Here is a 10,954-nt window from a genome sequence, read left to right as displayed (position 1 = left end):
TTAAGAGTCTCTTATGTTTTGTCCCTCTTCCCTGTTCTTATATTATTTTTTATGTTTGAGCAACATTAAAGCGACAATGTAGAGAATGATCAGTTTACTAGGTTGTAGGTGGCCATATTATCTAAGTGCTCAATGGCAGAAATCCTTTGAGGGCAGCCAGTGTGTGGGTTGTGATGCTGTGTGTTTTCAGTTCTTCAACCTGGAAATGGAGAGAGAAAGGAGAACACAAACAAACAAACAAACACAAACCACCACAACAACAGAGAAATTACTCCCAATAAAACGTTAGGGTGAGTTAGTGCAGTAAATTAGATTGTTTTCAGAAATACCCAGTCCTTCCCTTTCCCCTCCAAGGAGGAGTTTACCTCTCTGGTCCACTGATGCCAGCTTGATCATGCGAGTGGAGATATTAGCATTTGTGACACAGAAGAAGCCTGAAGATTGTTTGCACAGCTGGGCTCCAGTGCCTTGGACAACCTGCTGGAATAGGAATTGGATGTCAGACACATGGTACAGCTACCCCCACCAGCTTCCCCCAGGGTAAGCCCAACCTTTGTTAGTTTAACCCAGTGAGTGCACACATGCATAAGATACCAACACACCTTATACAGGATGCTATTGAAATATTGTGGGTGGTTGTTTGTTATGCAGCATAAGTGTGGCAATAGCTAGCTGATACAACTGCCCACTGAAGATCACCAAAATAAATGTATGCTCTGAAATGATACTGTAAGTCAATGAGCAAAGGGGCAAGTCAGCTTTTGCCATGGCAACAAACAATTCTCTTAAACAGTCAACAGTTTATTATTTCCCACAGGGTTTGCAGGCAAGGGATTGGTTTTCTACTGCAGCCGCAGGTCAGCAGAGACCTGATTCTCACGCCCTTCCAGGTTGAAGGAAGAACCATGTAACTGGGATGCCCAGTTCCCACGCAGACAGGAGTCATATACAGAGCGAGCCAAAACAAGCTAGTGTGTTCAGGGTTTCGCTCAGGCAAATCTGCATCCATTCATACTGCGAAAAGCTAATCCAGCCCATCGTTTGTGAGACAAGGACACATCTTCCTGGGCAGGCGGGGGCGTGGCAAGGGGAACACGTATTTCCTGAGCAACAATGCAATAGGACCGCCCACCTGAAGTCATCCAGCTGTTAATCTGATAACGTTTCAGGAACAGTTTGATTCCCGTAAACAATACGTGATCAGAAACATGATTTCAGAATAGCAACGGATATTCATATCAAACCAGCTCTGTTTTCCAGGAGCTTCACTAAGGCCCATTCATTTCCCAGAAATTCTCTGGCGGGCGAGGAGCAGAAGCAGAGCTGGGGACATGCAGGGTGAGTCAGGGTGCCTTCCCATAGCTTAGTTCATCTGGAACAACACGTGTGCTTTCTGAATTATAACAGGGACGTGTGGTCAGGGCCAACCGCCGTCCCCTCAGCCCCCAAACACTGCTGTCAGCTCACTGTGTGTCTGGTGGCTGCTTCTGTGGGGTTCCTGGAAGATGATATCAGCTGTGCCGGCGCTTCCCGGCCAGAGCAGCTGCTGGGCCGCGGGGGTGGGGGTGGGGGGTCAGCCCCGCAGCCTGCCTGCTGCGGACCCAGCGCAGGGCAGGGCGTGGGAAGGGAGCTGCACAGCATGCAGGTGTCCCCCAGATGTGCCACGGGGGTCGTCCGGCCCGGCTCCCTCCTGCGCGGCCGCCCCGAGTTTACCTTTGCCCTTTTCCTAGCAGCGGCTGCAGGCCATTCCCCCTGCTCTTGATTAGTCGGCATTTTGCTCAGGGTGCAGTGACCCCAGGCAGCCATGGGAATACAGGACGCAGCCTTTCTGCGCAGCCCGGACCAGAGAGCACCCCCCGCCTCCCAGCCACACGAGCGCGATCTCGGTAAGAAAAAGAAACCAGTAATCTGAGAAGGGACTCCAGACTCCTTCCATCCCCAGCCTGGCCACGGTAGCACCTCGGTTGTATTATCTAAACCCTGTGTCCAAATGTTCCCTTGTGATTCACGAGAGGCTGACTGCGTTCCGTGGTCCTGAAGCCACACTCGTGCCCGGTGGTACCTTGACTCCCCCCCGACTCGGTTGTAAGACAGAGACCTTTGAATACAGTGTCTGAAATAATATGTTTGCACTGATTTAATAACTAATTTATTTTAAAAAATTTTTAATGTTTTATTTATTTTTGAGAGACAGAGCTGGGGAGAGGCAGAGAGAGAGGGAGACACAGAATCCGAAGCAGCTCCAGGCTCCGAGCTGTCAGCACAGAGCCCGATGCGGGGCTCCAACTCGTGAACTTTGAGATCATGAACTAAGGCCATGAATCGGCTGCTTAACCGACTAAGCCACCCAGGCACCCCAGTAACTAATTGAACCGTGGGTGCGTTTATTTAGAATGAAGTGAAGGGTCCCTCATATAGTGACATTTCTACGTTGCTTCTTTATGACAGAGCCTTTCCTCAGAGGCGCATTTGGCAAAATGGGTGTCTCGACTTGGAAAGCCGGTGTGAGCTCTGTTTCAGGGCGCGGGTACTGTGCCTTGTGAATGAGACGGGAAACATGGCCTCAGGCGGCTCCCCAGCCTCATCCCTCCTGCACAACTCACTTGATCCCCGAACAGCTACCTCAGCCTTGCCCCCAGCTCTGTGCTCTGTTTCCCTGCACTGGACCAGCCTGGGGCCCTCACGTCCTTCTGTGTCTCCTTGTTTTGCTTAGCACGGCGTCTCCGGCCTTACCCCTGCTCTTCCATGTGATAAGGTTTCTTTCCTTTAGGCCAAATAATATTCCACCACAAGTCTCTCTCTCCCTCCTTCCCTCCCTCCCTCTCTCAATCCAAAGCCAAGATGTAGACATGACCTAAATGTGCATCCACAGATGAATGGATTACAAATTATATTTATTAATGCAGGAATTTTCCTGGGAACCCCAGATGGTGCTATTGCTTTTAGCAGGAATGAAGTTCAAGAATCCCAGGGGCGCCTGGGGGGCTCAGTCAGTTAACCATCCGACTTTGGCTCAGGTCATGATCTCATGGTTCATGAGTTCAAGCCCTGCATCGGGCTATGTGCTGACAGCTCAGAGCCTGGAGCTGCTTCAGATTCTGTGCCTCCCTCTCTCTCTGTCCCTCCCCTGCTCAAGCTCTGTCTCTCTCTCTCAAACAAAATAAACACAAAAACAACAACAAGAATCCCAAATTCCAAGTAACCTCAGTCCTGGAAGGCGGGGGCCCTCTCAGCTTGCTTCTGCTCCGTGAGGACCTCTGTAGCCCTTACCCGGTCTTGGCTGCTCAGCGCATGACTCACCAGTGAACACACCTGCTCCTTCTGGACTCAAGTCAGGAAACACTGGACACCCCCGGGGGATCTGTGTTTACAGGAAACGAAAGCCGTCAGAACAGAGCAGTTGTTTAGCAACCTGACATGGGTCTCCTAGAAACAAATTTAGAAGCAGCGCTCTCCAGGTCTCTCTCTCCTGCAGTCAGAAGAGCCTTGTTCCCAGTCAACACGACAAACATTTCTGACCGCATGACACTCAGTGGCGTTATTTTTCTCTCATTGGCACACGAGCAGGTTCGTGTCACTGAGGAGCCATCGCGGGGAATGGCGTCCGACCGTGGCCGTGTCAGTCAGGATGCCCCTGGCCTTCTGCTTTTCCTAATTCAGCTTCTGCGACTTTGTCCATACCCAAGACTGTGGGCTATTTCCAGATGTGGTCTCCAGCCCAAATCTGGATATTTAGGAGTATTTTATAATCCTAGTGATGGGGTTCTTGAGCAAACTCTAAGAAAGAATTCTTGAGACATCTTTGGTGCAAAGAGGTGATTTTATTAAATAAAGGACAGGACCTGTGGGCAGAAAGAGGTGCACTGGGGTCATGAGGTGTGACTGATAATAGACTTTTAGTTTCCTGGGAGTTAAGGATAGCATAAGTATCTAAGCAAGTAAGCAAGGCTTTCAGGACCTTGAAGGGCTAGCTGCTCTTGAGACACGGTTACTTTTAGTCTTTAATAAAACAAAAACATCAAGGAAGTAAGGCAATCATGAGTTGCTAGAGGAAGGCCACCCTCTGCATGTTTCGGGTGTCTATCAGTGGGCTGTAGGATCTAAGGAGGTTTCATTTATGTTATATTTCTCTTGCCTTTGCTCCCTCGTCACCAGCAGCTGACTAGCCATAGCCATGCAGTGTGGGCACAGACACCCAAGTCTAAAACCCAACTCGTCTCCTGAACTGAACTGGCTCCTTGCTCTGCAGCTCGGCGCATCTCAACACTGTCCACTTCGGCTGGAGTTTCCTCACCGCCCCGTCTCTCTCCTTCCACACCCACACTCACACCCTTGTGCTTGGAACCTGCCGCCCACCCACACTTTGGGGCAGAAGCCCTGGGCCCCACTCGAATCTTTGGGATGCCATGTGTTTCGGCCTGCAGGGATTCTCCAGAGCCCAGCCAAGGCTCCTCTGCCCTCCCGGGGGGACCCCGGGGCTCTGCGAACACCAGGCTCCCTCTGTCCCCCTCCGAGGGTGAGCGTGTGCCCTTCCTCCCACCCAGCTTCCCTGCGGGACTCACTCCGGTTGCTCCCGTGGCCAGTGGTGTCCCAATTTACCTCTTCCCCAGCTGCCTTCCCTCCCTTCTCTGCAACATGTCCAGCCCCTGAGCTCTGTTCTCTGCACCACCTTCCCTTCCAGCCTCATGAAACGCGAGGAGCTCCATGTGCTGCATCTAAACACTCACATTTTAGGACTCAACTCTGAGGTTCTCACTTGTTCACCTGCACGCTCCTGGCATCATTCATTCACCTCTACTCAATGCAGTCTGACTTCAGATTAACTCTCCACTCCCTTCCTAGACAGGAGGCTCTGTGAACGTCAGCCCTTTGATTCTATTCCTTTGCTCCCAATAGAATGTGGCACATGATAAGTGACATAGAACTCCTGGATAAATGACCAAATCCCTAACACCAAACCCCACTGAAGCAGGGATTCACATTTCTCCTAGGATCTACAAATATTCGTTCTATCCCCTCTCTTTACCTTACTCCAGTTATTTTCCTTAGAATAAGACAAAAATTTCAACCGCAAGAGGCAGCAGTCACCAAAGTTACATGTATTTTTAATATTGTCCCTTTATTTCCTACAGGTGCATTGCTAAAAGATACGTAGATGTCACGGCCCTCGCAGGAGATGAGGGTCTTCCGTTGCCCAGTGGCACCGGCCCTAGCTGCCCCCTCACCGCTGTCGAGGTGGGTGAGACTCTGAACGGTCTCAGACTCTAGCTGGGCTCAGGACCCTCAGAGTCAGCTTTACAGAAATCCGTAAAGCAGCCAAGTGTAATTTCAGGTGAAATCGAGGTTTCTGGTGAAGGATTTAAAAACATCCCATGGTCTTGCACCTGCTGCCCGTGTGGGACCCAGACATTTGAAGTCCCTTGTCCATTACCGGCTGCTCAATCCCAAGTGCTGAAGAGAAGGACAGACTGCCTTCCATTCCTGTAAAGGAAATGTCGGCGAGAGCCTTCCAGGCACAGAAGGCTCCTGGGTATCGGGAAGAGTATTCTGAAGATATTCCCATCACGTTCATTTACCGCCAACCCCCAGATCCTTATAAACAATGAAAGCTTTCTGTAAATTTCCCAATCTTCTAGAATTAAAAATACAACTCAGCGGGGCATCTGGGTGGCTCAGTTGGTTAAACGTTCTCCACTGGAAGGTAGCCATTTGTGTACAATGGGCATATATTTAATAGCATACAACGGTACACTTAAAATCTTTTAGGGGCTCCTGGGTAGCTCAGTCAGTTAAATGTCCAACTTCGGCTCAGGTCATGATCTGGGGTTCATGGGTTTGAGCCCCGCATGAGGCTCTGCGCTGACAGCTCAGAGCCTGGAGCCTGCTTTGGATACTGTCTCCCTTTCTCTGCCCCTTCCCTATTCATGCTCTGTCTCTCTCTCTCAAAATAAATAAACATTAAAAAGAATAAAAGAATACAACTTAGTGTCCCAAACTTCCTCCTTGTGTCTGGATGGACCATGGGTTTAGGAGGATGGGAGACCAGAAGCATGTGATACAGGGCCCCTGCTCACCAAGTCTGGCCTGCGGCCACCTGGGCTGGCATGTGGGCACAGGGCTCCGAGAGGTGTGGGCTGCCAGCTGCTGATGCAGAAGCCACAGTCTGGCCTGAGGATCCTTCCTTTGGGGGTAGGTGCGGAGGTCCCAGCTGTGCCTGGGAAGAGCCCAGTGGGAACGGAGGTTGCTCACCCAGGACCACGCAGGGCTGCCCCGCACAGAGGCGCCTCCTGACAACTCAGGCTGATGTGCGTTTGTTCTGGAATGGAGCTGTCTAGTTGCCAATATTTTAATCCATTCATTTATAAAGTTTACACACAATGCCCATATTTTTGGCCTTGTTTTGTGAGTAACATCTTTCAAGACGCCTGTGTCTTGGATATTCTGAGAAGCTGATTCCGGTAAAAGTATCTTTAGCTCTACAAACTGTGCGGTTCCTTTCTCTTCCGTGTATCTGCAGGGCGGGCTCCTGGCCCTCTTATCCAGGTCTGTAAAAATGTTCAGATTATGGTTCTTCAAATTAAGTTTCAGGTAGTATTATTTCCTTCTAGACATTTTGTTAAAAAATTAAAGGAAAGAGCTCCATCGTTCAATGAATTCGATTCACAATGTTCCTGCTAAAGCAACCTGCTTTAGCTCCAAGGACGGGCGTTTCTCAGACCCGCCTGGCCAGGGCTCCCTTTTCCTATGCACCACCTGTAGGGAAGGGGAAGGTTACTTCTAGTTACGACCACAGAGAGCACTTTTAGGGTCTTCCCAGGATTTGGAATAATTTCCGAAGGCGAGTGAAGGTTGCTCTCAGACTTTCTATTCTTTATAAAGGTGAGGCAGATTTTCAGTACAGATTCAGGATTTTCCCAGCTGTTGTAGAGTATCCAACGCCCTGGGTCTTAGAGCCCGCACAAATAATGCAGGTGACACGACCTTGAGGGTGTGCGTGAGCGGCCGGATGGAAGGCCTTCGTGGCAAGCCCTGCAGCTGGAAACGAGAGGACTCGATGATGACAATGTCTGTTTCTACCTCAAGTTTGGACGCGACAAGTGGGAGACCAAGAGGCGAATGTGCTCTGTTTGGCTCTAAGGGGTTTCGTGCTACTGGAACACCTTGCACTAATGGGTCTGGCCTCCTGACAGCAGAGAGAGGCAGGAGTTCTCGTTTCTTTCTTTCTTTTTTTCTAATGTTTTATTTATTTCTAGGAGAGAGAGAGAGACAGCGTGAACAGGGGAAGGTCAGAGAGAGAGGGAGATACAGACTCTGAAACAGGCTCCAGGCTCTAAGCTGGCAGTCAGCACAGAGCCCGACGCGGGGCTCGAACCCATGAACCGTGAGATCATGTCCTAAGTGAATGTCAGATGCTTAACGAACTAAGCCACCCGGGCACCCCAGGAGTTCTCTTTTCTAAACTTCCTTCTGCAGAGGACGATAGTCTTGAGTGTTACGTCAAGTATTACCAGGACAGTGTAATATTCTTAGAGGCAGATAGGAGGCACATGGCACACAACTGACAGATAAGAGAGAACTCAAAGAAAATGTGCTGAGCCTCACCTGCCGCCGTGGACCCTTTGCTCTCTGAGTATTAGGAGGCTCCCACACCGTCTGGTGCCCTGTCAGGTGCGGGTGAGGGGAGGGACTGTGCTCTGGTGGCCAGAGCCGAGTTCCTAGCTGCTTTGTTGCTGTGGGCTGGCCATGTCCCACTCTTGAGGGCCAGCAGCAGATCAGGCAGGCCGCTTCTAACAGCTGCCCTCACTGCGTACCGGGTGATGTTGACTACTCCCCGCTGCTGCCTCATCAGGCTGGAGCTGCAAGCCCGGGACGCCACCCTTCCATGCTGTTGAAAGCACTTTAGGAAACTGTCTTTAATTACTGTTTGAGGATGTCTCCTCCTTTCCTGTCGAGACTGTAATAGACACCAATAGTAAACCCCTTTTCTCTGACACTCTATCCATTGTTTCCTTTGTCACCTGGTGCAGACAGAGACTTGAATGGTTTCCAGTACTGACCATCTACCACCCCAAGTGTGCCCAGGCTTCTGTGAGTCTGGATGCACGCATGCATCAAATGAACATGTGAGAGAGAGAAAGAGAGGGGCAAGGAGAGACAGAGACAGAGAGAAATTTCTGCATACACATTCACTATATACCTCCCATGGCCGCTGATGCCAAAATAGGCAGAGATGTTGACAGATCAAAGAGAAAACGTAACACATCCCTAAATCTGCATCATCCCAGGTAATCATTACCTGTTAGTTGTGTTTCAACCAAGCAAGTGACACCTCCCTCAATCCAGTGAAAGGGCTGGACAAGGAAATGTAAGAGCAATGGGAGAGCTCATTGTAAGAAAGTGACACACGTCTCATTGAATAAAGATGTCACTGGAAGACACCCAGCAGAGCTTAAGCGTCTTTCTTGATTTGATAAACACAGTTCCTCTAGGGAATGAACAACATGATGAACTGGAAACACTGAGCATGACTTTTGCTTCTTGTCTTGTAGTCCAGAGAATCGCACGCTCGGCAGTGAGGCCAGCAGGCACAGCCACAGCGTTCCGCCGGGCGCAGGGAACATGGCTTCTAAATCACCTGTCATATCACTTAATCAGCGTAGAGAAAATAAGAAGACGCTTGAGATGGTGTCAACTGGAAATGAGGATAAGAGGCCTTTACAATGAACACTTTACATTGATTTACTGTCTCCAGCCAACCCTGTGTTGCTGCAAAGCCTCCAGCCTACTTGCTTTGCCACATTGCAAAGGAGGTTGGACACTGATCCCCCTAACTTGACTACAGAAAGTCCTGGAAGTCATGACCCACGTATGTTGCATTCTTTCACTCACCGATTTTCTGGAACAGAATACGCATGCATGGTTTCTTTGCAAGGGCAGCTCAAGTCAGTGGCTCAAGATGTGGTCTGAAGTATAAGAGTGGCCCAGAGTATTCTAGAAATGAGTTTGTCATATTCTGGGTGTTTGAAGCATGGTGAAATGTACCCCTTATTCATTCCATGAATCAGCCATTTGTTGGCCTTAGGATTCTACCTGCCTATCCGTTCAGCCTGGGCTGTCCTGGGGTTCCCATTCATTCTGTCCATCCACCATATCCCAGCAGTGACTAAGAGGAGGTAAGGGGCCATAGCTAGTGACAGGGTGAAGGTGACTTTGGTGCTAGTCATGACTCATACCCTGACACTGTTTTTTAAGGAAGAACTGAGGACAGAAGACCAGGGCTGGCCATGCCTCCCAGTGGAAAGAAAGATTGGCACATCACAAACACCAAATATCTGGCCTGCAATGTACCACGGTACTGGATTCTGAGGAATATACCTCACAGAGAACACAGTAGGGAAAGGCAGGCCTTGAAGCATGAGCTGATCATTTCTGCTCACCCAGTCAGCTGGGCTGGCATTCCCGGGGAACTTGGGGCTGCCGATGGAGGAGCTGAGGACTCAGTCTGGAAGCATGACCTCGCACCCCACCTTTGCCTCCCACATGGGCTCCACCCAAGTTCCCACTTGCTCATTCAAGGCCTTCCTCTGGCCACAACACAGCCTGGTTTCGGAAAAGAAGCCATCATCCGAATGCTGACCCACATACTCCTAACAGGTCAGTGATGTGCATTCCAGATGATCTGCAACCTGGTGACCTACGCTATCACCTGGGTCGACCTTCTGGTGGTTGGCGGCCTCAGCAACTCTACAAACTCCCAGCTGTGCCTCCGAGAGACCACGGTCAGATTCACACCCTCAACCTCTCCTTTCAGTGGGTCCTGTACTTACACTCCAACTGCAAGCAGCTTCTCCCTTAAGGACACGCTTTCCCTTTGGTCAACTTAAGTGGTGCCATTTTTCCCCCATCGTCCTTTACCCTGGGCTTGAATGTGGACAGTGTGTCTTCTTGTTCTTCATTATGACTTCATGACCACCAACTCTCCTTCCTCACTAACCCCCCGACTTTGAAGCCCATTTCCAAGACCATAGCTCCTTTCTGCTCTTCTTCATGTAATTATTTGTGTGTTCCCCATTATTCCTTTGAGGTGTGCGTCTGGCTTTCTGTCTTCTATCCGTCCATCTGTTACCACAGTTGATGACCTCAGGGCTCATGCAAACGTTAGCACATGTGCCCGAGCCCCTCCTTTCCTCCTCAACCTGGCAATACTCGTTCCTGCCATGTCTCCTCAGAAATGCCCTTCCACCATTATATTCTAGATATAGAATCTAGATCTATAACAACAGCAATGTTTCCTTCAAAATCTCAGCTATGAACATCTTACTCTCTGACCAGAACTTGCTGGTGTTCTAGACCACTTCCTGTAGTTGGGCTACTGCAAAATGACTTACTCCATGAAGCCCTCTGAAGCATTCACCAACATGCCTCCATTTTCCTGATCATATAACCACTTTCCTTCTTTCTGACTTAGATATCTTGTTCCCACACAGTAAGAGGTTTTAAAAATTCCACTGACTGTCTTTGCTATTTCTAGTATTTCAAAGTGGTTATTCTTTATGCACACATGTATCTAGCACTTTCCTTCATAATTACTTACTTTTGTAGTGCACACCCAACTTTGTTTACTCTCTCCAGAGATATGAACGTATATATGTGATAGCCATCCTAGGACTTCAAGGTAAATTGCTGTGTGCTCCTGGTTGATCTTCAATTTGGCTGTGGGTCCAGAAAATTTGGTTTGCAAATGCATATTGAGTAGGAAGCCTTCATTCCTTCTCTGTCATGGCTGTTTGGCCGAATTTACTCTCAATCTCACCGCCCAACACCCAGGCCCTAACAAGTGGCAGGCTCAGCTTGGATTCCATCCCTGTAGTGATATCCTCCTTTCATCTAAAACCAAGTTTTTAAGGCTGTGTGCTGGGACAGGCCATGAAGAAACGCATGTCCACCACCCGCC

At 49.5% G+C, this 10,954-nt stretch overlaps 1 long non-coding RNA gene across 3 annotated transcripts; it reads left to right on the top strand.

Moving 5' to 3' along the window:
- Positions 1-1,256: 1,256 nt before the first annotated feature.
- Positions 1,257-10,948, top strand: LOC144227650 (uncharacterized). Of its 3 annotated transcripts, none has more exons than XR_013334000.1 (3): positions 1,257-1,338; positions 1,734-1,886; positions 8,550-10,948. It is a non-coding gene; the product is annotated as an uncharacterized LOC144227650 (long non-coding RNA). The 3 variants fall into 3 exon arrangements; XR_013333999.1 differs by lacking the exon at positions 8,550-10,948 and adding an exon at positions 4,159-5,918; XR_013333998.1 differs by lacking the exon at positions 8,550-10,948 and adding an exon at positions 4,156-5,918.
- Positions 10,949-10,954: the final 6 nt, after the last annotated feature.

This window comes from Crocuta crocuta, unplaced genomic scaffold, assembly GCF_008692635.1.
Source record: "Crocuta crocuta isolate KB4526 unplaced genomic scaffold, BGI_CrCroc_1.0 scaffold41, whole genome shotgun sequence".
Lineage (NCBI taxonomy): Eukaryota > Metazoa > Chordata > Mammalia > Carnivora > Hyaenidae > Crocuta > Crocuta crocuta.
Note: the sequence above shows the minus strand (reverse complement) of the source record. Positions and strands in the feature narration are given on the sequence as shown.